A 27,266-nucleotide genomic window follows, 5' to 3' on the forward strand; every position below is an offset into this window, starting at 1 on the left:
ACAAAATTAAACAAAACTTGGGTGCAAGTTAGCCGAAATTTTTTTATTTTTTGTTCAAATCGATTAAATCAATGTCTAAATTAATAGAGAATCGTTGAGTGGTCACGAATAATCGAGTTGAATCGTTTAGTAGTCATTAGATTATTAAAAAACTTGAAAAATTTATTTCCCAATCACCGGCTACGTCTAGCCTATTGAAGTAGTTATTACCCAACCGATTATATTCTAATAAGTCTCAATCGAAAGAGAATTGTAAAGTGGTAATTAGTAGTATGCTTGAAATGTTTAGTGGTAATTAATTACTTCATAATCGAATAAACAAATTGTGGGTGCAAGTTAGCCGAAATTTTTCTATTCTTTGTTCAAATCGATTAAATCAATGGCTAAATCAATAGAGAATCGTTCAGTGGTCGCGAATAATCAAGTTGTATCGTTTAGTAGTCATTAAATTATCAAATAACTTTAAAGAACTATTTTTGGACAGTCAGCTATATATCTAGCCAGTCGATAATAGCAGAGTACGTCTGGATGGTCTGGATTCTAAGCCTCCCATTGGCCGATACGGAATCCAGAGGCCAGGTGAGACCGGCCATCTCCATTGAAGCCGCAAAGAAGGAAAGGAGAGAAGATGCAGAGTGAGCAGGTGAACAGCATGCGGTATGGTGAGCTCGGAGCATATTGAAGAAATTAAAGAAGTGTTTGGAAGCGAAAGGTAATAACCAAGTTAAAAAATATATATTTTTAGAGAATTACGTTGATTATTCTATTATTTTCACCTTTGCGGTGAGTGAAAGGGTTATTGAAAAACACAATTTTCAAACCACATACATACTCCGAAAATATAAATGGAGCATCGTCGTCATTTTGTTGACATTATTAAGCATAGGAATTAATATACCGATAAATATAGCTACGTTATACTTATTGAATGCAAAGACTAAAATAACAAATTTGATTCTGGGATTTTTTCATAAAAAGAATCGACTTCGTAACTTAAATTCTATTCATGCATACGAATATACTAATTATATTCGACTTTTCCTCTACTTGTGGTATCAATTTCAGAATGAACTTTATCAGTTATATGAAATAGTCGTTAGCTAATGTTTAATAAAAAAATTTTCTTGTAGTCTTTTGCAATCGAATACTTTTACGTTACACAGTATGAATCTTTAGTAATTAATTGCGACAAATACCCAATTAGAATGAAAAATTATAAAAAACCCTCGTAAAGGAAAAGATGTAAACACAGCGGCTCTCACTTTTTATTCATCTTTTGTTACACAGGTTAATTTGAAGATTTCTCCGATCAAGGGGTCCATTCTCTGACAATTCTGGTGAGTATTTACAGCGAGCGAATCCTAACCTCAAAATTTACAATAATTCGATCTCATTAAGTTATTTCATAATTGATGCACTTTGTAACTGATTGTGAATCTTTAGATAAGTTAAAAAATACATTTCAAATATATACTTCATAATTCGAAGTAGTTTCTAATTGAAATCTCTGCTTTCTCATTAAGGTTACAAAAAAGTAATGAAAAACAAATATGTATATCACTCGTTAGTTAAGGTCGATTTTGATGATAAAATTCAATATGAATTTAATGTTTCTATCTTTATGATTCACTGGTGTAGCGTGAAATAGGAAATTTTTCTGAATAAAATCCTTTGAAGATCTGTGATTGACGCTATTACTGGATTTCAATAAATATTCCAATTTGTTAATGGTGACTCTTTTGAAATTATTTTTCAGATCATCCATTTACACCTACTGAAAAAACTGGATCGATATTGTCAAATATGAATGAAAAGTTACAGTGCATGGAATCAACAATGGGCTCAACAAATCCAAAATCACACATGAAGACCAGTTATGCCGAATGGAATCAGTGGGATTTAAAATATCATACCCATGTTAGATACAAAGGTAAGAATAATTATTTCATGAACTTGCTGATTAATAATGGTCATCTTTAAGGAATAATGCTCCATTGAAATGCATACTACTTATTTATTTTTTAAATTATATCATCATTTTTGTTATGAACAAATAAGTTTTCAATATGGTAGAATTGGGATTAACGATGAAGTGTAATTTTGAATAAAGATAATATGCCGTTTTAAAAAAGAACGAATGATATAACTGATATCTCTTGGATGCTCAAATCCATTAGAGGCAGTTAAATTTCAGAATTACTTATGAATGATGCGTATTATGGTCTGGAATTATTTTATTATAACACCAAAGTCAAATATTTTGGTGAATAATGTACGTATAATTCAGCATCGCGGCATTTAACTGATGCTTGTTTTAATGCACAATAGAATGTATAAATTGTGACTATAGACCTTCTATAGACTTATAAACAGTAGAGCGCATGTCACTTTTTTCAGCTTTTTCAATCTGCTCTGGCGAGATATCTAATAGTTTTCGTTATTATTTAATCCTATTTTTTCAATAACTCACGTTTACCTAGATGAGAGTGATTTTTATGGAAGCTAAGCGTTATTTCAAGATAATGTGCAAAAGTTACACGAGCTAGCACAAAATTTTAGCTTTAGCTTGCTTATTAATCAAATATGAGCAATTTTAAAGATAAGCACACTAGTGGATTTTTCTGTTTTTTTTTTTGGAAAATAAAAAAATATATAGAACATTTTGTCTCACATCTCCATCATACCGGTTGCATGCATTGAAATTTCACGCGTGTTGCAAGGTGTTATGTTTGCTTCATGAAAAAAAATGCTCAGAGTTTTTTGAGCAAGTATTCGAATTTTCGTAATTTGTCTTTTCATTAATAAATATTCTCATTTTGATGAAAAAAATAAAATACTTTTATAACGTTCGTTTGTGTAGTAGTGTATTAAGAATAGAAATAAAAAAAAAAGGTATAGCCACCAAAACAAACGTGGCCACAGCGTGAACCAGCAGTAGAGACATTGATAAACAATAAAGGCACAACGCTCCCGCGCTTTCGACTCCTTACAATGTATTGACTCGGTTGCAGCGCGAATCAGTAGTAGAGACATTTATGAACAATAGAGTCATAACTGTTGTGTTTTGATTCCTTACACTTACAATCAACTAAATTTTCGTTCATTTCGTGGATAATTATTATTCAAAGTGTATAACCCTTGTGAATTACTTGAAATTTTTTTTTTTTTTCAAGACACATGTTTTCACACGGATGTTAAAAAACAATTTCACATTGTTACTTCGGATTGAGTCTGATGAACAATCGAAATGTAGCAACAGTTGTGAGTTGATCACCAATTCGGCATCTGGCATTAGTTTTTTGAGGTATGCGTGATTGAAATACATAAAATTGTAAAATCTATATGACGTCATAAATTTGTTCAATTTTATTCAGATATAATTTTTGATATTCAATTATTCATTCTTTTCTTGGAAGATTTGTGTTGCTTCATGGATATTAAAACGATTTCACGTCATTTTCCAAAATTGAGCTTGCAGCACATCCCAGCCACAACAATTGCAATCTGCCATTATTCGTTTTACATATGCAAGAACATAATTGAAAAAACTAACTTATCGATATTGCCTAATGAAAGCTTGTCTCTCTTGAATTGGAATCTATTTTCATTCTCAAGGTTTTTTTTCACATGAAGGTCAAAACATCTTGACATCTTTTTGCAATGTTAAGTCCGATGCGTGTCTCAACTATGGTGACGATTAAAAGTTGTTATCAAGAAAACGATTCGTACCATTGATTTGAGGTATCTGATATTTCAGTTTAACAAATTAACGTCACTTTTTAGAATTGAGCTTACAGCACATTCCAGCCCCAACCAATTACAGAGTGTTTTATCAAGCAGCTTTGAAATCTGACATTTTTCGCTTTGAATATGCAAGGACATAATAGAAAAAACTAACTTATCAATGTTGCCTAATGAAAGCTTGTCTCACTTGAACTGCAATCTATTTTCTTTCTCAGGTATTATTTCACATGGAGGTCAAAACACCTTGACGCATTTGTTCAAAGTCAGGTCCGTTGAGTGTCTCAACTGTGGTGACGATTAAAAGTTATCAAGAAAACGCTTTGCAATCTAACAACATTGACTTGAGGTAATTTTAGTTGAACAAATTAACCAATTATCATTGTGTCATTAAAATATTTTTGCTGATCTTCAAGTATATTGAATATTTTTCAAAATTAGTATAACAACATTGGGTCGCATTCCCACTTCTCAAAAAATGATTTTAAAAATAATTATTATTTGCTATTCATGATCGTTTTCATTTCAAATACTTAAACAGCATTTTGCAAATCGTATGGCAAAATTCTAAGTCATTAAAGTTTATAGCCTGCCAGCTGAAAAAAGTACTGCTTCTGCGATTGCTCATAATTGACTATTTGAAAACGAAATCACTGCAACTGGTTAGAGATATTTTACACATACGTTCCAAATGGTCATACTGATAAAATTTCAATTCTATATTCAAATTTATCTTAGTTTATAAAAGCTCTTATTTTAAATATGTATTCTACACGAAAAATCAGTTCATACCACAAACGATAAATAAACATCATGTACTTGAAAATTCATTAAAGATTTGAAAAGTATAACCAACGCAATAAAATGAAGCTTTATGACCACCAACTAAAAACTAATGCAATTTTTTTCGTTGAAAAAGTTTATGACAATTTTTAGGAAATTATAACTTTTTGTTCGAGGGAAGCACTTGCAAGGGTTACAATTCCTAAGTGTAACTGTTACGATTTTTTCCTATGATGTAATTATAAATTTTGCAGTTTCGTAAAGAGAAGAAATGAATATCATTGTAATTACATATGCAACTTAAACGTTGAACTTTTTGACTTTTCAGTTTCATGTGTTGAGAAATGAGTTTGTTCATTCGTAAGGTAATTAATAATATTGGTAATGTTTCGAAAATTGTTACAGATTATGGAACGATTATGGATCACTACCTCTAGACGCGGCTCATAAATGTCGTATCAACGATATATATATATATATACCTCGACACTGATGTTTTAAAATTGATCGAACCTTCTTGCCATTGACGTAAAGTATGTATTGAAAACAACAGATTAAATATTTTACTAGAAACTTAGAATAAGCTCACGACAGCGAAACCGTAAATGAAAATAAAAGGGGCTTTTTGGGGTACATTGATGTGTAAATCAATACATTTTTCAATGAGGCCCATCCGAAATGAAATGATTACTCTCTGTGTTAAGGCGTAAATCGTGTTGAACAGATTTCCACGAATTTGAAATTCTATAATTTCCACAACATAATTGTCAAAATTGAAATCAAATGATTACTCTATAAACACTTCAAAACAAAACAAAATAGAGAAAATTGCCGTAGATCGGATTATTTTCGACAACATTAACATCTGATTTATTCGTTTGAACGAAAAATTTGTTATCACCTCTATTTTTATTGTCGCAGGGAAATCATGCCTCGCCCTCCGAAAGTTGCTAAAGACGATGCTATAAACGTGGTTAAAAATTTCATCCAATATTTTACAACCGACCAGCTCCCAAAATATACTTCGCAAGTATGGAAGGATATGAGTGCAGAACTCAAAGGTGTATGGACTCCCCATGAAGTTTACACGGCCGTTCGAGAAGACCGACGAGAAATTTTGAGTACGGCGAGAGAAATAATGGGCATCATCGTCGTCAAAAATGATTCGAAAAAAATTGTTGAATCAGAATCAGATCGCGAAGAAGATTCAGTTGACTTGAATAATACTTGTTCAGCATCATTCAAAAAATTTGATCTATATCTAAATGAGGAAGATTGGGATGCAATTAAGCCACATGGGAAAGTTCAGTACAAGGGCCAAGCCAAATATATTTTAACCCCGTGGGTATGGTCGAATACAATAAGTACAGCTCTGTGGCAGCAGCTCAAGATTCCATGTGCTTTCTCGTTTAAACGAGCAGACGTTTCCTTGTCTTCCGACGAAAGTACCTTTACAATATCGATACCTGGATCGTGCCTAAGTAAAAGATGTGGTAATACCATCACTTTAACGGGCGAAAAACGTTCTGCTCAAGATGGTCTAACACTTTGTGTAGAAACTCATGACACTCGCGGAAAAATTCACGAAAATAAAAAAAGACCATTGAATGGAAAACGGAGAAGAGAAGTGCAACAGGAATTAAAAGCAGAAGGCTGCAAAAGATGGCAAAATAAACAAGCACGCCTACTCATGAACGAGGGTGACCCTGAACCTCCGATCCTCCCGAAACAAAGTACTCTGAGAAACGCGAATAAGGATAGAATCAACGCCGAGCTCAATGTGAAGCCAGAAGATGGAAGAGATCTTGTACGGACAATCGAAGATTTATCTCTAACAGAAGAATTCAAAGGGCTCATACACAATACCGGTTCGAAACCCTTTTACGTTTTTTACAGCTCGCCTGCCCAAATGCATGCATACAAAAAGTTTTGTCGTTTGAACCGAAAAAAAGCTACAATCATTCTAGATGCAACGGGAGGCATTGTAAAAAAATTGTTACGTTCTGATGATCAGTTCAGCGGGCATATATTTCTATATTCGATAGTCATAAATTTTGAAAATACGACATTGGCTGTCCATCAGATGTTGTCCGAAACGCATGAAACAGACATCATAATTTACTGGCTGCTGCAGTGGAATCGTAGAGGTGCCCCTGTACCGAATGAAACAATTACAGATTACTCCCGAGCTCTGATTGCTGCCTTGTGTCACGTGTATAATAATATCTCGATAAAGGTATATGTTGAAGTGTTGTTCACAATGGCTGCTAATCCCAACCAACCTCACTTCATCAAAATAGTAACGTTTATCAGAATCGACGTTGCACACTTGATTCACATGGTTTGTCGTTGGAAATGTTTCCAATCACTCCGGCAAAGGTGTATCAAAGAGTTTTTTGTTCGCTGTGTTTCCCTCATGATTGAGGCACAGTCGATTGCTGAATTTGGACAGGTTTTTTATCTCACATGTGTAGTAGGTCTCCAGCCATATGAAGATTCTGAAATCGATATTGACAGCATAGAAAACACTAAAAACGCCAGAGAAACATTGGAAACGTTCATTGCTGATCGTAAAATCGCGGTTGACTTTGAAGTCGCTGAAATGCAAAACGGAGACGAGGAAATCGAAAGCACGTTTTCTGATGGTTCCGGTCCAAGTGAAAAAATCGACGATCCAGACCACGTCAATGAATCGAATACTCTCGTGGAATGGTTGACGCAGCATTTGGAACGCGCAAAAATCATAACTCGTGAGGGGAAGAATCTGAACCCATTTTACTTACCCGATTTCATTGATCAACTATTTTTATTGGCAAAAGAATTTCCAGTATGGTCAAATGCGGCTATCCCGAACAACGTTGGACGAGCCAGCTCAGCGTATGCAGAAGGGCATTTCAACGATGTCAAAACAAGAGTTTTTAAAAATACATCTTTACCGATTCGAGCCGATAAATTTATCAAAATTCATCTTCGAGACATCATCGGCGAAACTCTGCTCTTCTCTTCGAAGCTTATTCACTTTGATCAAAAACAGCATCTTTCAGCTAATTTACAATTACAGAAGATGATTAATGTGGGAAATACTAATAGCGCTGAATCGACTTACAATCAACGAAAAAAAGAAAAAAGAATGATTTTGAACACGATCGATCCGGACTTGATGGCCCAAGAAAACTGGCGAGCAAAAGCCTCGAATGAAAATGTTGACAATCATATTTCGAGTGAGGATTCAGTTGACGACTGTACAGAGTCTTCAGAATTACCAATATTGGAGATTTCTCAAATTCTCTCTGTACTTGAAAACAGTGACATCAATCCTCCAGCAGAATTAACATCAAATTACAACACATCGATGTACAATGGGGAACTTTCTGATCATTCATACTGCAGAAATCCGGAATCAGAAATATCGCACGATGAAATAAATTCTATGGACAAGACGTGTGACATCGTAAGCGCATCGAAAACTACGATAGAAGACTCATTGTTGGAAACTGATTCCATTCCGCAAGCAAACGATCATGGTCAAACACCTCAAGTCGATCTGAATTATTGCACCAACGAAATACAATCGAAATCTGAATCAAGCAAATATTTCAAGCCGTATCCGGAAATTCGGCAAATGAATCTTCTTACTTCTACGACGAGAAAACCCGTTCTGTTACCGAACGGCTCGCTGAGTAAAACACCATTGACCATCAAAAGTAAAGAAGTTTTCATAAAATCAACATGTGCTTTCGATTCGCTCGTGCATGCTCTCATGATTGGTGCTCTGGATGACTGCAACTACGCAGCTATGATTGAAACTTGTACGAACGAAATATTGAGGTTTGCCCAGAAGCTAATGATCACAGGAGTCACGAAGGAAGTTCTTAAAGACAGAGGAGTGCTTCTGGATCTATTGGGATACTCGTGCAAGTCCGAAATTACTACAGAAAGACGAATCCTTTCGTATTCCATGGATGCTACAGACAGCATCTCAAATCTCGTGAAAAAAACTCTCGAGACATGTCCGAGTGTGTACGTGGAAGAGGATTGCTCCAAATGCGGTGTTCAAACTTCTTCATTGCCATTTCTGTCTCCGAATCATCGAAAAATTAGAAACAACATCGCAAATCTGCAGGATGCATTAGATTTTTTTCCGGAGATTTACAATGTCCATTGCAAGAGATGCGAAGGAGGGGCGACTTTACATAACAAGCTGAATTTTCATTTACTGATTGACATGGACATTCGTAGGATCACAGCTTCGGGCGTTTCCAAGGAAGGGCTGCGGTGCAAGTTAGCGAACGTTCCAACAACCCTATCTCTTCGAATCTCAAACGAATTACGAGTTATATATAGGTTAGTTCATTTGTCTTTCGATGTAAAAAAAAAAATAAATTATATATAAGATCCTATTATTACCAATTGTAGGTGTGTCGATATCGTGACAAAATATAAGACTACGATTTTCATTTGAAAGGAAAAAAATTACCATAAAACACAGTTGCAATCTAGAACTTGAATCTTTAAAAATTTGTAATCCAAAATTGAATATGTATTTATTATTTGTTGCTAATCGATAAATACTCCTTTTCAGGCTAATCGCAGTAGTATCATTTTCTTCTAACCACTTCGTTGCACATTGTCGACGTGCGAGTGGGACGTGGCAACAATTTAACGATCTCGCTAAAGAAATAACAAACTCCAAAATGAATGAAGAAATTGAACCGCATCTAGCTGTTTACATAAAACAGCATTAACAGCAATCTATTTAAGGTGAGTTTTGATAGAAAAAAAATTACAGTTTTGTTAAATTCAAATCGTCTTTAAATGCTTGCTAATATTGTGCTGCGTCGTAGTTTTTTAAATGTCAAAAAAATATAGATTCTGTTTAAAGAGCTCTCAAATTCGATGTTCTCGAAATATACGGTAAATTTTTGCTCATTTTTCCACATTATTTTGCATTTGTTTGAATAAACTCAATCTCCACAACTGTATATCCTTGAAAAATCTCTACAACTGCCGTCTTTGAAAAATAGATGTTTCACAGTTGGCAGTTTTTGTTAATTACGAAAAAGTAGGGGAAAAAAAATTAAAAAATTGTCTCAAAACATAAAATATTGGTGATTTTCGTATTTTCCTCTTAAATATTTTTTCTTCTGTTATACAGTGTTCTTATTAAAACATGGAATCTGTAGGAAGGCACGGGGAGCTGGTTTCTTATGCTGTACGTTTTACTCTTTCTTTATCTGGACGTGACCGTCCCCCTCAGGATACATCGCTCCATTGACGACAACTCTGAAAAAGCAATGCAATTGCAGTTCAAACGAAGATAACTTCTAGAGTTCCAAGCACTTATATTGATATTCGCTGTCGTACTGCAACGAACGCTGCCTCATTTTTGAAAGAGCTTTTTTACGATACTTTTATCTTTCCGGTATCATTCTATCAAAGGCATCCTTTCAGCGAGTTTTTTTTTATAGTCAATCTATGTCAATTCCCTTATTTCCGCGATCGAATGAGTGCACATATATTGTGCATATGCAAAATTCTTCAGATCAGAATATACAGAACTATAGCAAGATGATTCTAGTAAAATTCAAGTTATACTGGTAATGCTATCACGTCCTGATCTCTGTGACTCGAGCGCCGAGGTAAATTTAGCGACTGCGTTGATAATGTACGATAATTAAATTTGTACTAGTTTTATTCGTGCTGTAAATGGTTAAAAAAAAAAAAGAAAAAAACATAAAACGAGGTTCGTAGCGAAAACCTCGTTCGAATTTCGAAAGAAGTGTAAGCATATAATTTGCTTATTGGAAAAATTTTTCCAAACAGTTTAAAAAGCAAATGAAAAAAAAAATCATCGTGAAACACTTTTTTTCATTGTTTACGAGGATCTATTGATATGACCACGCTTCAAACGTTATAACCTAAATCGACATGAGAACTTGAGATTCACTTCAATTCAAATTGGAATTTGTAAAGGTATAGATTTCTTACGAATTGTATGAATCTTTAGAGAGAAAACACCATCTTTATAACAATACTGAATATATATGTATGTATATATGTATATACTGAAGTTGATTTTTGCTTGAAATGATATTCGAAAAATATTTGGATTTAAAAAATACAAATTATTTTGTTTTTTCTTTCACACAATCGCAGGTACAAAATTTGTGTGCGGTTAGTAGACATTATTGAATATCGGTGAAAAAAAATTTATAAAGCATTCAATGTTTTCTTCGTGGTACAAAATAAAGCCTGAGCGAATTCACAAGAAAGAATATATGGAATAGCTCGAAAAATTACTGTGAAATAATATTCGCCAAAATTTCGATCCTGGTCGCACTCGAAACTTTGAAGACGAATACTTTCTACAGTAACTGTGTAAAAAAGGGTTTTTATCCAATTCTTTTTTCAATGTAATGTAACTTTAATACGATAATAAAAATATTTTAAATATCAAACAAGTTTACATTTTTTTCCTAATTTTTTAAAGAAAAGAATGAATGAAGGAAAAGAGTATTTTCCTTTTCAAGATTCACGTAATAACGATTCTCACCCTTCCAAGTTGTCATCCTTTGATGTTATATCAATTATTTCATTACTTTTCATTCTTAATTCGTGATATCACCTAGGAAAGTTATTTATAAAAGTCTTTAGATTGATTTATCTCAACAACGGTGGCTCTGAATAAAAATGCCCCAGGAGTTTTTACTGCAAAAACTCAGTGCATCATTTTTTCAAGATGTCAGTAAAATTTACACTCGTGGTTGACCTCCACAAATGATAAACGTAAAGGCTAAGCGAATCGTGTATGTAAGTTTGGTTTAATATTATAAGAGATAGACATATTTCTACACAGTACATTTATACTTTTTCTAATACTTTGATTTGAGTATGTGCATATATGAGAATTAAGCTATCTTTGTACAAGATACATTAGTCACGTGCTAGAGTATTTGCAAAAATCATAAATAACATATGAATATGATAAAATTTTTATCATAACATCATTAATCATCATTAAACATCATTAATAACATTTTGCACATGTAATAACGATAAGAATAAAATATGGGTTAGAAGAATGTAAAATAGTTGATTGCGTGATAAACATATTCGACGAAGCAGCCACTCGTTGCTTCCTCGTTTTTATACAATTCAATAAATCATTTTTTCTTCTCCTGCGTCAATTTTTGTCCACATTCTGGTAATATTCTGCAAGGACCTGCCAAGCTTTGGGAGCCACAAAACCGTCCGGAGGAACTTCGCCGGACCTTGCCAAACCTAAAAAATGTTTTATTTTTTAGACATTTTAATGCAAACAATAAATATGATTGATTGTATCCGCTCTTTAAGAATGTTTTGATATTTCGAACAATTCTTCTCATTTTTCGTTTTTGTCTGCTTATCTAGTTGATTTCCAAAAGTTCAAACTCACCGCACATCCTCGTGCCAGATATGAAATCAAAATCTCGCCGACGCTCGAGCCCGAAAAACGATATTCGCTTGTTTTTTGTGTCATAGGATGCTACTTTGAATGGAATTATTTCTAGTGTTTAAATTCCACGAGCCATTGACAATACTCTTGCAGTGTGCGACGGATCGTACAGATTTCCATCGGGTGTCATATTATTATCGGGATGAGAAATTCCAGCCGAATCTCGATGAAAAAATGTGCTCCTGCGTTCATTCGAACTTTCGCGTGCCATTGAACCTGCGAATAGAGGTGAAAAATCTGTATTTAATTGAAATTTGATATTCTTTTGATTTTTTTACTACAATTTCGATATATTTTCTTCATTTTTTATCCATCAGATGAACATGGAATGGTTTTTTTTTTCAATTTTACCTCCACAAGACCCGCGTACATTATTGGACTTGTAAAAATGGCCAAAAGTGTTGATTTGGCGTCCAATATTCTTTCTTCGAGAACAGCTTTATTGTGTTGACGAATTTTCGTCAGCAGAGGCAAGTCGTCGTCTTTTGTTCAACCACCGAGTGGATGCAAAAGCAAAATTGGGTTTTTGAAGCCACGATCGCTCAGCAAACGTTCTCGAGTATCCTTAATAATGAAAATAGTGACGGAACAAAAAATAATGTAATGAATATTCACACATTTATTAATGGTAATAATTTTTGTTCTATACGAGCTGCAGCGTTCCGAGAAAAATGTTGAATAAAATATCAAAATCAAAGATTCTTTTGAGTACAATTCTTGTTTAAAAATTCTTTTTTTCTCTCTTTATGGACTGTCGAAAAACATTTTGTGAAAAACGAAAATGATCGATAGATTTGAAAGTTAAAATTTTTCAGATTCTCGTTCAATTGTGCAGTTATGGAATATAATTGAAATGCTTGTAGCAACGTTACAAAATAATTTACTTGCGTTCATCAGCAAAACGTGTTCATTATGAATAGGATTTCTAAGCTGGAAGGCAAAGACCGCGTCGGCTTTCATTTCCTTGAATTTCAATCGCATTTAACGTATTTCGTTGGGAGTGAGTCTGTACTCGTCAACTTCATCGTGCCATTTGATTTTCTCGAGTACTTCGACGTCACCATCGACTAGCCAATCGCTAGATTTGCAGATAATTTTGACGTACGGATGCCGCTGATCGATTGTGTCAAATTGGCGAGCGCATCTTTCCTCTTTCCGATGATCGTAAAATTCTGGTTTTCTCAAAATAGCTAAAGATTTACCAGCGTATCAAAGGGTTATAGCAGAAAACTTTCCAAACAATTTTTATTCGCAGTGCTTATCGCCAATACTATTGGCACAGATTGGTTCACTTCTGTTCCTTTGTTGCTCAAATATCTCAAATGTTGAGTTCACAGGAATTGGTCTTCTCACATGAAAACAGTCAAGAGAGCTGCCCAACCTGAAAAAAAATTTCAAACCCCAAAAATCATTGAATTTTTGCTATTTTCGTTGCAAATAAACGTTTAGAATTTTGACTCAACAAAAATAATGAATTGAAGGAGAAATAAAAAGAACAAACCTTCTTTCAAAATTTGTAGCCATTGTACATTGGTTTTTGTAGTGCTCTATCAGATCGCTCAAACTATCAAATATCTCACCCCCACCAACGCCGTATTTCAGATGCTGAACTTACTGATCTTCCCACGTGCGATGAGATGGTCAATTGAGGAAATCGTCGTTTATGAAATATTCAAAACAGCGATAGAATGCTTTCGAACTTGAGATCATATAACATGAGTAACAAGATCATCAGTCCTGACCGATAAAACAACGTCTCCTGGTTAGCTCTTCGATTCGCACGAGAAACGATCCGTTTTTTCCTCGCTCGAACATCAAACTTTCGGCTTCTTAGGCGGATGAATGTCCATGGCACCACCTTTCGGTTGTTGGATCCGCACAATCAAGAGGATACTTTAATTCAATAACTTGACCGTTTTTTTATTCTCTCAATTGTCTACCATTTTCCATGTAAAACTGGGCGAGCTCCGAGAGTGTGGCAAATTTTTCACCTCCATAATAAAGATCGTAAAATAATCATCAGCGTTCTGAATCTTAATATGAGTCACTTCACTGTTTCACCTGTAAATAACGCGAATCTTATTATTTCACTTTTTTATTCACCCCAACAAACATATTATCCGTGCTTAAAATATTTTTCTTAACTAACGAACAGTGTAAAGTCACCGGGATTCAAAGAGCTTGGACGTCCCAGAAAGGAACTGTCGTAACCACGTGTTCCATCAAAAGTCGCCACGTTGGGATGAAACAATGTGTATGACTGGCTAAACTCCGCCGACTGGTCACAAATAGTTTTTCGCAGTTATTAAATAATCTATTGACTACTAAACATTACAACGCAATTATTTGTGACCACCTAACGATTCTACATCGATTTAGCTTCAGGTTTAAATGATTGAATGGAAAATGAAAATTGTTCGGCCAACTTTGCTTTAATTCTATTTATTTAATTAAGAATGAGGAGTGACCACTAAATATTTAAATTATGCCACTAATCACCACCTAAAGATTATCTTTAGTTTAAAATTAATTAGAATGCGATTGGTTAATTAAAAACTTATTTGCCCGGCTAAATCCCACCGACTGGTCGACTTTGTCCCTGCCAACTGGTCTCTAGTTTTTTCAAATTATCAAATAATTCAATGACTACTCAACGATAAAACTTGATTATTCATGACCACTGAACGATTTTCTATCAATTTAGCCATTGATTATAATCGATTTGAACAAAAAATAAAAAAATTTCGGCTAACTTGCACCCAAATTTTGTTTAATTTTGTTTATTCGATTATGAAGTAATTAATTACTACTAAACATTTCAAGCATACTACTAATTACCACTTGACAATTCTCTTTCGATTGAGATTTATTAGAATACAATCGGTTGGATGATACCTACTTCAATAGGCTAGACGTAGCCGGTGATTGGGAAATAAATTTTTCAAGTTTTTTAATAATCTAATGACTACTAAACGATTCAACTCGATTATTCGTGACCACTCAACGATTCTCTATTAATTTAGACATTGATTTAATCGATTTGAACAAAAAATAAAAAAATTTCGGCTAACTTGCACCCAAGTTTTGTTTAATTTTGTTTATTCGATTATGAAGTAATTAATTACTACTAAAGATTTCAAGCATACTACTAATTACCACTTTACAATTCTCTTTCGATTGAGACTTATTAGAATATAATCGGTTGGGTAATAACTACTTCAATAGGCTAGACGTAGCCGGTGATTGGGAAATAAATTTTTCGAGTTTTTCAATAATCTAATGACTACTAAACGATTCAACTCGATTATTCGTGACCACTCAACGATTCTCTATTGATTTAGGCATTGATTTAATCGATTTGAACAAAAAATAAAAAAATTTCGGCTAACTTGCACCCAAATTTTGTTTATGCGATTATAAAATAATTAATTACTACTAAACTTTTTAATTACAGTACTGATGACTACTAAACGACCACTTAAAGATATGATTAATAAAAAATTAGAAAAGCGCAAATCATTCGGCCAAGTTTATGGAGGTCCCGGTCAGGCCAGCCAGCCCAAGAGTGGCGCATTCTCGAAGCTTCGGAGCGCGTCGTTCCGGCAAAAGTATAGTGGCGCCATCTGTACAGTAGCGTTCTCGAACGTAACTATTGTATTTTCATCGTTCGGCCACGCTACGCTTCGCTACTCTTCAGAGGTGAGAGAAATATAAATAGGAATAAAAACTGAAACAAATTTGCACAATTTTTTTTTTCATTTTAAACTTTTATAGGCCCCCGAGGATTGGAGGCTACACTGGTGAACGTTTACGGAAGCGTGTGAAGTAAATGCAACATGAAGCGTTAAGGCGCATGTGCATGTCAATTCTTGTCCTCTCTAACGCCGATCGCCATTGGCTCGTGCGATTCAGAGGGGGAAACGACTATTGAGAGAAAAACTTTCGGTGTTAGGGATAGATATAGTTAATAGGTATAAAGATAGAGAGAACGGGAGACGCAGAGATAGAGTGATTAATAAAGAGACAAAGATAGATATAGAAGCGAAGTAAGAAAAAGATAGTGAGAGAGGGATAGAAAGAAATAGAGAGATAGAAAGATAGATAGATATCGGGAGTTAGAGGGATAACAAAATAGAACGAATTAAGAGATACAAAAATCGAAAGATAGAGAGAGATGGAAAGAAAGAGAGAGAGAGAGGGAGACAGACAGACAGTGAAAGAGAGAGAGAGGGAGAGAAAGAGAAAGATAGAGAGACGGCGAGAGAGAGAGGGGGAGAGAGAGAGAGAGAGAGAGAGAGAGAGAGAGAGAGAGAGAGAGAGAGAGAGAGAGAGAGAGAGAGAGAGAGAGAGAGAGAGAGAGGAGAGAGAGAGAGAGAGAGAGAGAGAGAGAGAGAGAGAGAGAGAGAGAGAGAGAGAGAGAGAGAGAGAGAGAGAGAGAGACGGTGAGAGAGAGAGAGACGGTGAGCGAGAGAGACGGTGAGAGATGGTAGGTAGTGGTAAGGTGACAGAAAAAGATAGAGAGAAAGGGAAATGCAAAGATGGAAAAAGAGAAATGAAGTGACGAAGAGAGATAACAAAGCGAAGTTAGAAAGAGATAGTTAGAGTGGGATAGAAAAAGATAGAAATTTAGAAAGATAGATAGATATATAGAGGAATAACGAAATAGAGCGAATTGATACATAGCGAAATGGAAAGATGGAGAGAGATGGAGAGAGACAGCGAAAAAGAGTGAGAAAGAGAGAGGTTCGAGGGATTGAATAAATAAGCCGTTAAAATAATGATCGTGTTTGAAAATGAAATTTTAATGATGGTACATTTGTTTAACATATAATATGTAAAAAATTAATTGCAATGTACGAGAGTTTCTTTGCCGTTAAAATAATCCTTCAATTTTTCTAATGCTCGGTGTCTGTGTGAGATTTCATTTTTTACCGATTTCGGTAATTCTGCATAAGTTTGGTCGTAACCGTCTGGAAGAAAAATGGGATCCCAACCGAAGTCCCGGGGACCTTTTGGACTGACGATTGTTCCTCTTGTACGACCTTTGAAAAGGATGACAGATCCGTCCGAGTCTCCGTTCGTGTAAGCAAACGTGCATATTGCTTCAGCACCTTTATCCTTCCAACCATCTAGCATTTTGTGCAGTCCATCGGGTCCTAGCTTGTCCGAGAACCATTTAATGTAAGGACCCGGTAGACCGTTCATCGCGTCGAAACATAAGCACGTATCCTCGATGATCACCGGACCTTTTACGATTTCATACGCTGCACGACATTTTGCTATGCTTATATCATCCGCATCCCCTTGATATTCCGCTAGATCAATGTCTTTGTTTATGATCTCACGGGGAAAATTCTTCCCCAATATTGATACGACCTCTTCTAGTTTCTTTATATTTCCAGTCACGAAGACGAGTGGTTTCCCCATTTTCTGTAACAAACAAAAACCAAAAACTCTTTTTCAATCAGACGTTCGCTTAAAAAGTAACAAGCGATTCTTTTGGATTTTATACTGGCACAGGGAAAATGTAGGATCTCGTCGTGATCTAGTCTTTTTACGCTCAGACGTACCGAGACCACGAAGCTATCAGAGACCGATGGGATTGTACTCCAAAACTGCACGCGTCCTCGAAATATTTTATTTAATATTGCACTATTCGGAAGATTACGCGTCCGCTCTCTTCCAGTCCTGTGCTCAGACTGCCCGGTCAGGCCAGCCAGCCCAAGAGTGGCGCATTCTCGAAGCTTCGGAGCGCGTCGTTCCGGCAAAAGTATAGTGGCGCCATCTGTACAGTAGCGTTCTCGAACGTAACTATTGTATTTTCATCGTTCGGCCACGCTACGCTTCGCTACTCTTCAGAGGTGAGAGAAATATAAATAGGAATAAAAACTGAAAAAAATTTGCACAATTTTTTTTTTCATTTTAAACTTTTATAGGCCCCCGAGGATTGGAGGCTACACTGGTGAACGTTTACGGAAGCGTGTGAAGTAAGTGCAACATGAAGCGTTAAGGCGCATGTGCATGTCAATTCTTGTCCTCTCTAACGCCGATCGCCATTGGCTCGTGCGATTCAGAGGGGGAAACGACTATTGAGAGAAAAACTTTCGGTGTTAGGGATAGATATAGTTAATAGGTATAAAGATAGAGAGAACGGGAGACGCAGAGATAGAATGATTAATAAAGAGACAAAGATAGATATAGAAGCGAAGTAAGAAAAAGATAGTGAGAGAGGGATAGAAAGAAATAGAGAGATAGAAAGATAGATAGATATCGGGAGTTAGAGGGATAACAAAATAGAACGAATTAAGAGATACAAAAATCGAAAGATAGAGAGAGATAAAAAGAAAGAGAGAGAGAGAGGGAGACAGACAGACAGTGAGAGAGAGAGAGAGGGAGAGAAAGAGAAAGATAGAGAGACGGCGAGAGAGAGAGAGAGAAAGAGAGAGAGAAAGAGAGAGAGAGGGACAGAGAGAGAGAGAGAGAGAGAGACGGTGAGAGAGAGAGAGAGAGACGGTGAGCGAGAGAGACGGTGAGAGATGGTAGGTAGTGGTAAGGTGACAGAAAAAGATAGAGAGAAAGGGAAATGCAAAGATGGAAAAAGAGAAACGAAGTGACGAAGAGAGATAACAAAGCGAAGTTAGAAAGAGATAGTTAGAGTGGGATAGAAAAAGATAGAAATTTAGAAAGATAGATAGATATATAGAGGAATAACGAAATAGAGCGAATTGATACATAGCGAAATGGAAAGATGGAGAGAGATGGAGAGAGACAGCGAAAAAGAGTGAGAAAGAGAGAGGTTCGAGGGATTGAATAAATAAGCCGTTAAAATAATGATCGTGTTTGAAAATGAAATTTTAATGATGGTACATTTGTTTAACATATAATATGTAAAAAATTAATTGCAATGTACGAGAGTTTCTTTGCCGTTAAAATAATCCTTCAATTTTTCTAATGCTCGGTGTCTGTGTGAGATTTCATTTTTTACCGATTTCGGTAATTCTGCATAAGTTTGGTCGTAACCGTCTGGAAGAAAAATGGGATCCCAACCGAAGTCCCGGGGACCTTTTGGACTGACGATTGTTCCTCTTGTACGACCTTTGAAAAGGATGACAGATCCGTCCGAGTCTCCGTTCGTGTAAGCAAACGTGCATATTGCTTCAGCACCTTTATCCTTCCAACCATCTAGCATTTTGTGCAGTCCATCGGGTCCTAGCTTGTCCGAGAACCATTTAATGTAAGGACCCGGTAGACCGTTCATCGCGTCGAAACATAAGCACGTATCCTCGATGATCACCGGACCTTTTACGATTTCATACGCTGCACGACATTTTGCTATGCTTATATCATCCGCATCCCCTTGATATTCCGCTAGATCAATGTCTTTATTTATGATCTCACGGGGAAATTTCTTCCCCAATATTGATACGACCTCTTCTAGTTTCTTTATATTTCCAGTCACGAAGACGAGTGGTTTCCCCATTTTCTGTAACAAACAAAAACCAAAAACTCTTTTTCAATCAGACGTTCGCTTAAAAAGTAACAAGCGATTCTTTTGGATTTTATACTGGCACAGGGAAAATGTAGGATCTCGTCGTGATCTAGTCTTTTTACGCTCAGACGTACCGAGACCACGAAGCTATCAGAGACCGATGGGATTGTACTCCAAAACTGCACGCGTCCTCGAAATATTTTATTTAATGTTGCACTATTCGGAAGATTACGCGTCCGCTCTCTTCCAGTCCTGTGCTCAGACTGCCCGGTCAGGCCAGCCAGCCCAAGAGTGGCGCATTCTCGAAGCTTCGGAGCGCGTCGTTCCGGCAAAAGTATAGTGGCGCCATCTGTACAGTAGCGTTCTCGAACGTAACTATTGTATTTTCATCGTTCGGCCACGCTACGCTTCGCTACTCTTCAGAGGTGAGAGAAATATAAATAGAAATAAAAACTGAAACAAATTTGCACAATTTTTTTTTTCATTTTAAACTTTTATAGGCCCCCGAGGATTGGAGGCTACACTGGTGAACGTTTACGGAAGCGTGTGAAGTAAATGCAACATGAAGCGTTAAGGCGCATGTGCATGTCAATTCTTGTCCTCTCTAACGCCGATCGCCATTGGCTCGTGCGATTCAGAGGGGGAAACGACTATTGAGAGAAAAACTTTCGGTGTTAGGGATAGATATAGTTAATAGGTATAAAGATAGAGAGAACGGGAGACGCAGAGATAGAGTGATTAATAAAGAGACAAAGATAGATATAGAAGCGAAGTAAGAAAAAGATAGTGAGAGAGGGATAGAAAGAAATAGAGAGATAGAAAGATAGATAGATATCGGGAGTTAGAGGGATAACAAAATAGAACGAATTAAGAGATACAAAAATCGAAAGATAGAGAGAGATGGAAAGAAAGAGAGAGAGAGAGGGAGACAGACAGACAGTGAAAGAGAGAGAGAGGGAGAGAAAGAGAAAGATAGAGAGACGGCGAGAGAGAGAGAGAAAGAGAGAGAGAAAGAGAGAGAGAGGGACAGAGAGAGAGAGAGAGAGAGAGACGGTGAGAGAGAGAGAGACGGTGAGCGAGAGAGACGGTGAGAGATGGTAGGTAGTGGTAAGGTGACAGAAAAAGATAGAGAGAAAGGGAAATGCAAAGATGGAAAAAGAGAAACGAAGTGACGAAGAGAGATAACAAAGCGAAGTTAGAAAGAGATAGTTAGAGTGGGATAGAAAAAGATAGAAATTTAGAAAGATAGATAGATATATAGAGGAATAACGAAATAGAGCGAATTGATACATAGAGAAATGGAAAGATGGAGAGAGATGGAGAGAGACAGCGAAAAAGAGTGAGAAAGAGAGAGGTTCGAGGGATTGAATAAATAAGCCGTTAAAATAATGATCGTGTTTGAAAAAGAAATTTAAATGATGGTACATTTGTTTAACATATAATATGTAAAAAATTAATTGCAATGTACGAGAGTTTCTTTGCCGTTAAAATAATCCTTCAATTTTTCTAATGCTCGGTGTCTGTGTGAGATTTCATTTTTTACCGATTTCGGTAATTCTGCATAAGTTTGGTCGTAACCGTCTGGAAGAAAAATGGGATCCCAACCGAAGTCCCGGGGACCTTTTGGACTGACGATTGTTCCTCTTGTACGACCTTTGAAAAGGATGACAGATCCGTCCGAGTCTCCGTTCGTGTAAGCAAACGTGCATATTGCTTCAGCACCTTTATCCTTCCAACCATCTAGCATTTTGTGCAGTCCATCGGGTCCTAGCTTGTCCGAGAACCATTTAATGTAAGGACCCGGTAGACCGTTCATCGCGTCGAAACATAAGCACGTATCCTCGATGATCACCGGACCTTTTACGATTTCATACGCTGCACGACATTTTGCTATGCTTATATCATCCGCATCCCCTTGATATTCCGCTAGATCAATGTCTTTGTTTATGATCTCACGGGGAAATTTCTTCCCCAATATTGATACGACCTCTTCTAGTTTCTTTATATTTCCAGTCACGAAGACGAGTGGTTTCCCCATTTTCTGTAACAAACAAAAACCAAAAACTCTTTTTCAATCAGACGTTCGCTTAAAAAGTAACAAGCGATTCTTTTGGATTTTATACTGGCACAGGGAAAATGTAGGATCTCGTCGTGATCTAGTCTTTTTACGCTCAGACGTACCGAGACCACGAAGCTATCAGAGACCGATGGGATTGTACTCCAAAACTGCACGCGTCCTCGAAATATTTTATTTAATGTTGCACTATTCGGAAGATTACGCGTCCGCTCTCTTCCAGTCCTGTGCTCAGACTGCCCGGTCAGGCCAGCCAGCCCAAGAGTGGCGCATTCTCGAAGCTTCGGAGCGCGTCGTTCCGGCAAAAGTATAGTGGCGCCATCTGTACAGTAGCGTTCTCGAACGTAACTATTGTATTTTCATCGTTCGGCCACGCTACGCTTCGCTACTCTTCAGAGGTGAGAGAAATATAAATAGAAATAAAAACTGAAACAAATTTGCACAATTTTTTTTTTCATTTTAAACTTTTATAGGCCCCCGAGGATTGGAGGCTACACTGGTGAACGTTTACGGAAGCGTGTGAAGTAAATGCAACATGAAGCGTTAAGGCGCATGTGCATGTCAATTCTTGTCCTCTCTAACGCCGATCGCCATTGGCTCGTGCGATTCAGAGGGGGAAACGACTATTGAGAGAAAAACTTTCGGTGTTAGGGATAGATATAGTTAATAGGTATAAAGATAGAGAGAACGGGAGACGCAGAGATAGAGTGATTAATAAAGAGACAAAGATAGATATAGAAGCGAAGTAAGAAAAAGATAGTGAGAGAGGGATAGAAAGAAATAGAGAGATAGAAAGATAGATAGATATCGGGAGTTAGAGGGATAACAAAATAGAACGAATTAAGAGATACAAAAATCGAAAGATAGAGAGAGATGGAAAGAAAGAGAGAGAGAGAGGGAGACAGACAGACAGTGAAAGAGAGAGAGAGGGAGAGAAAGAGGAAGATAGAGAGACGGCGAGAGAGAGAGAGAAAGAGAGAGAGAGGGACAGAGAGAGTGAGAGAGAGAGAGAGAGAGGGTGAGAGAGAGAGAGACGGTGAGCGAGAGAGACGGTGAGAGATGGTAGGTAGTGGTAAGGTGACAGAAAAAGATAGAGAGAAAGGGAAATGCAAAGATGGAAAAAGAGAAATGAAGTGACGAAGAGAGATAACAAAGCGAAGTTAGAAAGAGATAGTTAGAGTGGGATAGAAAAAGATAGAAATTTAGAAAGATAGATAGATATATAGAGGAATAACGAAATAGAGCGAATTGATACATAGAGAAATGGAAAGATGGAGAGAGATGGAGAGAGACAGCGAAAAAGAGTGAGAAAGAGAGAGGTTCGAGGGATTGAATAAATAAGCCGTTAAAATAATGATCGTGTTTGAAAATGAAATTTAAATGATGGTACATTTGTTTAACATATAATATGTAAAAAATTAATTGCAATGTACGAGAGTTTCTTTGCCGTTAAAATAATCCTTCAATTTTTCTAATGCTCGGTGTCTGTGTGAGATTTCATTTTTTACCGATTTCGGTAATTCTGCATAAGTTTGGTCGTAACCGTCTGGAAGAAAAATGGGATCCCAACCGAAGTCCCGGGGACCTTTTGGACTGACGATTGTTCCTCTTGTACGACCTTTGAAAAGGATGACAGATCCGTCCGAGTCTCCGTTCGTGTAAGCAAACGTGCATATTGCTTCAGCACCTTTATCCTTCCAACCATCTAGCATTTTGTGCAGTCCATCGGGTCCTAGCTTGTCCGAGAACCATTTAATGTAAGGACCCGGTAGACCGTTCATCGCGTCGAAACATAAGCACGTATCCTCGATGATCACCGGACCTTTTACGATTTCATACGCTGCACGACATTTTGCTATGCTTATATCATCCGCATCCCCTTGATATTCCGCTAGATCAATGTCTTTGTTTATGATCTCACGGGGAAAATTCTTCCCCAATATTGATACGACCTCTTCTAGTTTCTTTATATTTCCAGTCACGAAGACGAGTGGTTTCCCCATTTTCTGTAACAAACAAAAACCAAAAACTCTTTTTCAATCAGACGTTCGCTTAAAAAGTAACAAGCGATTCTTTTGGATTTTATACTGGCACAGGGAAAATGTAGGATCTCGTCGTGATCTAGTCTTTTTACGCTCAGACGTACCGAGACCACGAAGCTATCAGAGACCGATGGGATTGTACTCCAAAACTGCACGCGTCCTCGAAATATTTTATTTAATGTTGCACTATTCGGACGATTACGCGTCCGCTCTCTTCCAGTCCTGTGCTCAGACTGCCCGGTCAGGCCGGCCAGCCCAAGAGTGGCGCATTCTCGAAGCTTCAGAGCGCGTCGTTCCGGCAAAAGTATAGTGGCGCCATCTGTACAGTAGCGTTCTCGAACGTAACTATTGTATTTTCATCGTTCGGCCACGCTACGCTTCGCTACTCTTCAGAGGTGAGAGAAATATAAATAGGAATAAAAACTGAAACAAATTTGCACAATTTTTTTTTTCATTTTAAACTTTTATAGGCCCCCGAGGATTGGAGGCTACACTGGTGAACGTTTACGGAAGCGTGTGAAGTAAGTGCAACATGAAGCGTTAAGGCGCATGTGCATGTCAATTCTTGTCCTCTCTAACGCCGATCGCCATTGGCTCGTGCGATTCAGAGGGGGAAACGACTATTGAGAGAAAAACTTTCGGTGTTAGGGATAGATATAGTTAATAGGTATAAAGATAGAGAGAACGGGAGACGCAGAGATAGAGTGATTAATAAAGAGACAAAGATAGATATAGAAGCGAAGTAAGAAAAAGATAGTGAGAGAGGGATAGAAAGAAATAGAGAGATAGAAAGATAGATAGATATCGGGAGTTAGAGGGATAACAAAATAGAACGAATTAAGAGATACAAAAATCGAAAGATAGAGAGAGATGGAAAGAAAGAGAGAGAGAGAGGGAGACAGACAGACAGTGAAAGAGAGAGAGAGGGAGAGAAAGAGAAAGATAGAGAGACGGCGAGAGAGAGAGAGAAAGAGAGAGAGAAAGAGAGAGAGAGGGACAGAGAGAGAGAGAGAGAGAGAGAGACGGTGAGAGAGAGAGAGACGGTGAGCGAGAGAGACGGTGAGAGATGGTAGGTAGTGGTAAGGTGACAGAAAAAGATAGAGAGAAAGGGAAATGCAAAGATGGAAAAAGAGAAACGAAGTGACGAAGAGAGATAACAAAGCGAAGTTAGAAAGAGATAGTTAGAGTGGGATAGAAAAAGATAGAAATTTAGAAAGATAGATAGATATATAGAGGAATAACGAAATAGAGCGAATTGATACATAGAGAAATGGAAAGATGGAGAGAGATGGAGAGAGACAGCGAAAAAGAGTGAGAAAGAGAGAGGTTCGAGGGATTGAATAAATAAGCCGTTAAAATAATGATCGTGTTTGAAAAAGAAATTTAAATGATGGTACATTTGTTTAACATATAATATGTAAAAAATTAATTGCAATGTACGAGAGTTTCTTTGCCGTTAAAATAATCCTTCAATTTTTCTAATGCTCGGTGTCTGTGTGAGATTTCATTTTTTACCGATTTCGGTAATTCTGCATAAGTTTGGTCGTAACCGTCTGGAAGAAAAATGGGATCCCAACCGAAGTCCCGGGGACCTTTTGGACTGACGATTGTTCCTCTTGTACGACCTTTGAAAAGGATGACAGATCCGTCCGAGTCTCCGTTCGTGTAAGCAAACGTGCATATTGCTTCAGCACCTTTATCCTTCCAACCATCTAGCATTTTGTGCAGTCCATCGGGTCCTAGCTTGTCCGAGAACCATTTAATGTAAGGACCCGGTAGACCGTTCATCGCGTCGAAACATAAGCACGTATCCTCGATGATCACCGGACCTTTTACGATTTCATACGCTGCACGACATTTTGCTATGCTTATATCATCCGCATCCCCTTGATATTCCGCTAGATCAATGTCTTTGTTTATGATCTCACGGGGAAAATTCTTCCCCAATATTGATACGACCTCTTCTAGTTTCTTTATATTTCCAGTCACGAAGACGAGTGGTTTCCCCATTTTCTGTAACAAACAAAAACCAAAAACTCTTTTTCAATCAGACGTTCGCTTAAAAAGTAACAAGCGATTCTTTTGGATTTTATACTGGCACAGGGAAAATGTAGGATCTCGTCGTGATCTAGTCTTTTTACGCTCAGACGTACCGAGACCACGAAGCTATCTAGACCGATGGGATTGTACTCCAAAACTGCACGCGTCCTCGAAATATTTTATTTAATGTTGCACTATTCGGAAGATTACGCGTCCGCTCTCTTCCAGTCCTGTGCTCAGACTGCCCGGTCAGGCCAGCCAGCCCAAGAGTGGCGCATTCTCGAAGCTTCGGAGCGCGTCGTTCCGGCAAAAGTATAGTGGCGCCATCTGTACAGTAGCGTTCTCGAACGTAACTATTGTATTTTCATCGTTCGGCCACGCTACGCTTCGCTACTCTTCAGAGGTGAGAGAAATATAAATAGGAATAAAAACTGAAACAAATTTGCACAATTTTTTTTTTCATTTTAAACTTTTATAGGCCCCCGAGGATTGGAGGCTTACACTGGTGAACGTTTACGGAAGCGTGTGAAGTAAGTGCAACATGAAGCGTTAAGGCGCATGTGCATGTCAATTCTTGTCCTCTCTAAGGCCGATCGCCATTGGCTCGTGCGATTCAGAGGGGGAAACGACTATTGAGAGAAAAACTTTCGGTGTTAGGGATAGATATAGTTAATAGGTATAAAGATAGAGAGAACGGGAGACGCAGAGATAGAGTGATTAATAAAGAGACAAAGATAGATATAGAAGCGAAGTAAGAAAAATATAGTGAGAGAGGGATAGAAAGAAATAGAGAGATAGAAAGATAGATAGATATCGGGAGTTAGAGGGATAACAAAATAGAACGAATTAAGAGATACAAAAATCGAAAGATAGAGAGAGATGGAAAGAAAGAGAGAGAGAGAGGGAGACAGACAGACAGTGAAAGAGAGAGAGAGGGAGAGAAAGAGGAAGATAGAGAGACGGCGAGAGAGAGAGAGAAAGAGAGAGAGAAAGAGAGAGAGAGGGACAGAGAGAGAGAGAGAGAGAGAGAGAGAGAGACGGTGAGAGAGAGAGAGACGGTGAGCGAGAGAGACGGTGAGAGATGGTAGGTAGTGGTAAGGTGACAGAAAAAGATAGAGAGAAAGGGAAATGCAAAGATGGAAAAAGAGAAATGAAGTGACGAAGAGAGATAACAAAGCGAAGTTAGAAAGAGATAGTTAGAGTGGGATAGAAAAAGATAGAAATTTAGAAAGATAGATAGATATATAGAGGAATAACGAAATAGAGCGAATTGATACATAGCGAAATGGAAAGATGGAGAGAGATGGAGAGAGACAGCGAAAAAGAGTGAGAAAGAGAGAGGTTCGAGGGATTGAATAAATAAGCCGTTAAAATAATGATCGTGTTTGAAAATGAAATTTTAATGATGGTACATTTGTTTAACATATAATATGTAAAAAATTAATTGCAATGTACGAGAGTTTCTTTGCCGTTAAAATAATCCTTCAATTTTTCTAATGCTCGGTGTCTGTGTGAGATTTCATTTTTTACCGATTTCGGTAATTCTGCATAAGTTTGGTCGTAACCGTCTGGAAGAAAAATGGGATCCCAACCGAAGTCCCG

General features: G+C 37.2%; 1 pseudogene; it reads right to left on the minus strand.

Annotated features, from left to right (window-relative positions):
- Positions 1-11,326: 11,326 nt before the first annotated feature.
- Positions 11,327-13,869, minus strand: LOC122407376 (bifunctional 3'-phosphoadenosine 5'-phosphosulfate synthase-like; annotated as a pseudogene).
- Between the last annotated feature and the right edge of the window lie 13,397 nt (positions 13,870-27,266).

The sequence above is a fragment of the Venturia canescens genome, chromosome 2 (genome assembly GCF_019457755.1).
Source record: "Venturia canescens isolate UGA chromosome 2, ASM1945775v1, whole genome shotgun sequence".
In the NCBI taxonomy this organism is placed as follows: domain Eukaryota; kingdom Metazoa; phylum Arthropoda; class Insecta; order Hymenoptera; family Ichneumonidae; genus Venturia; species Venturia canescens.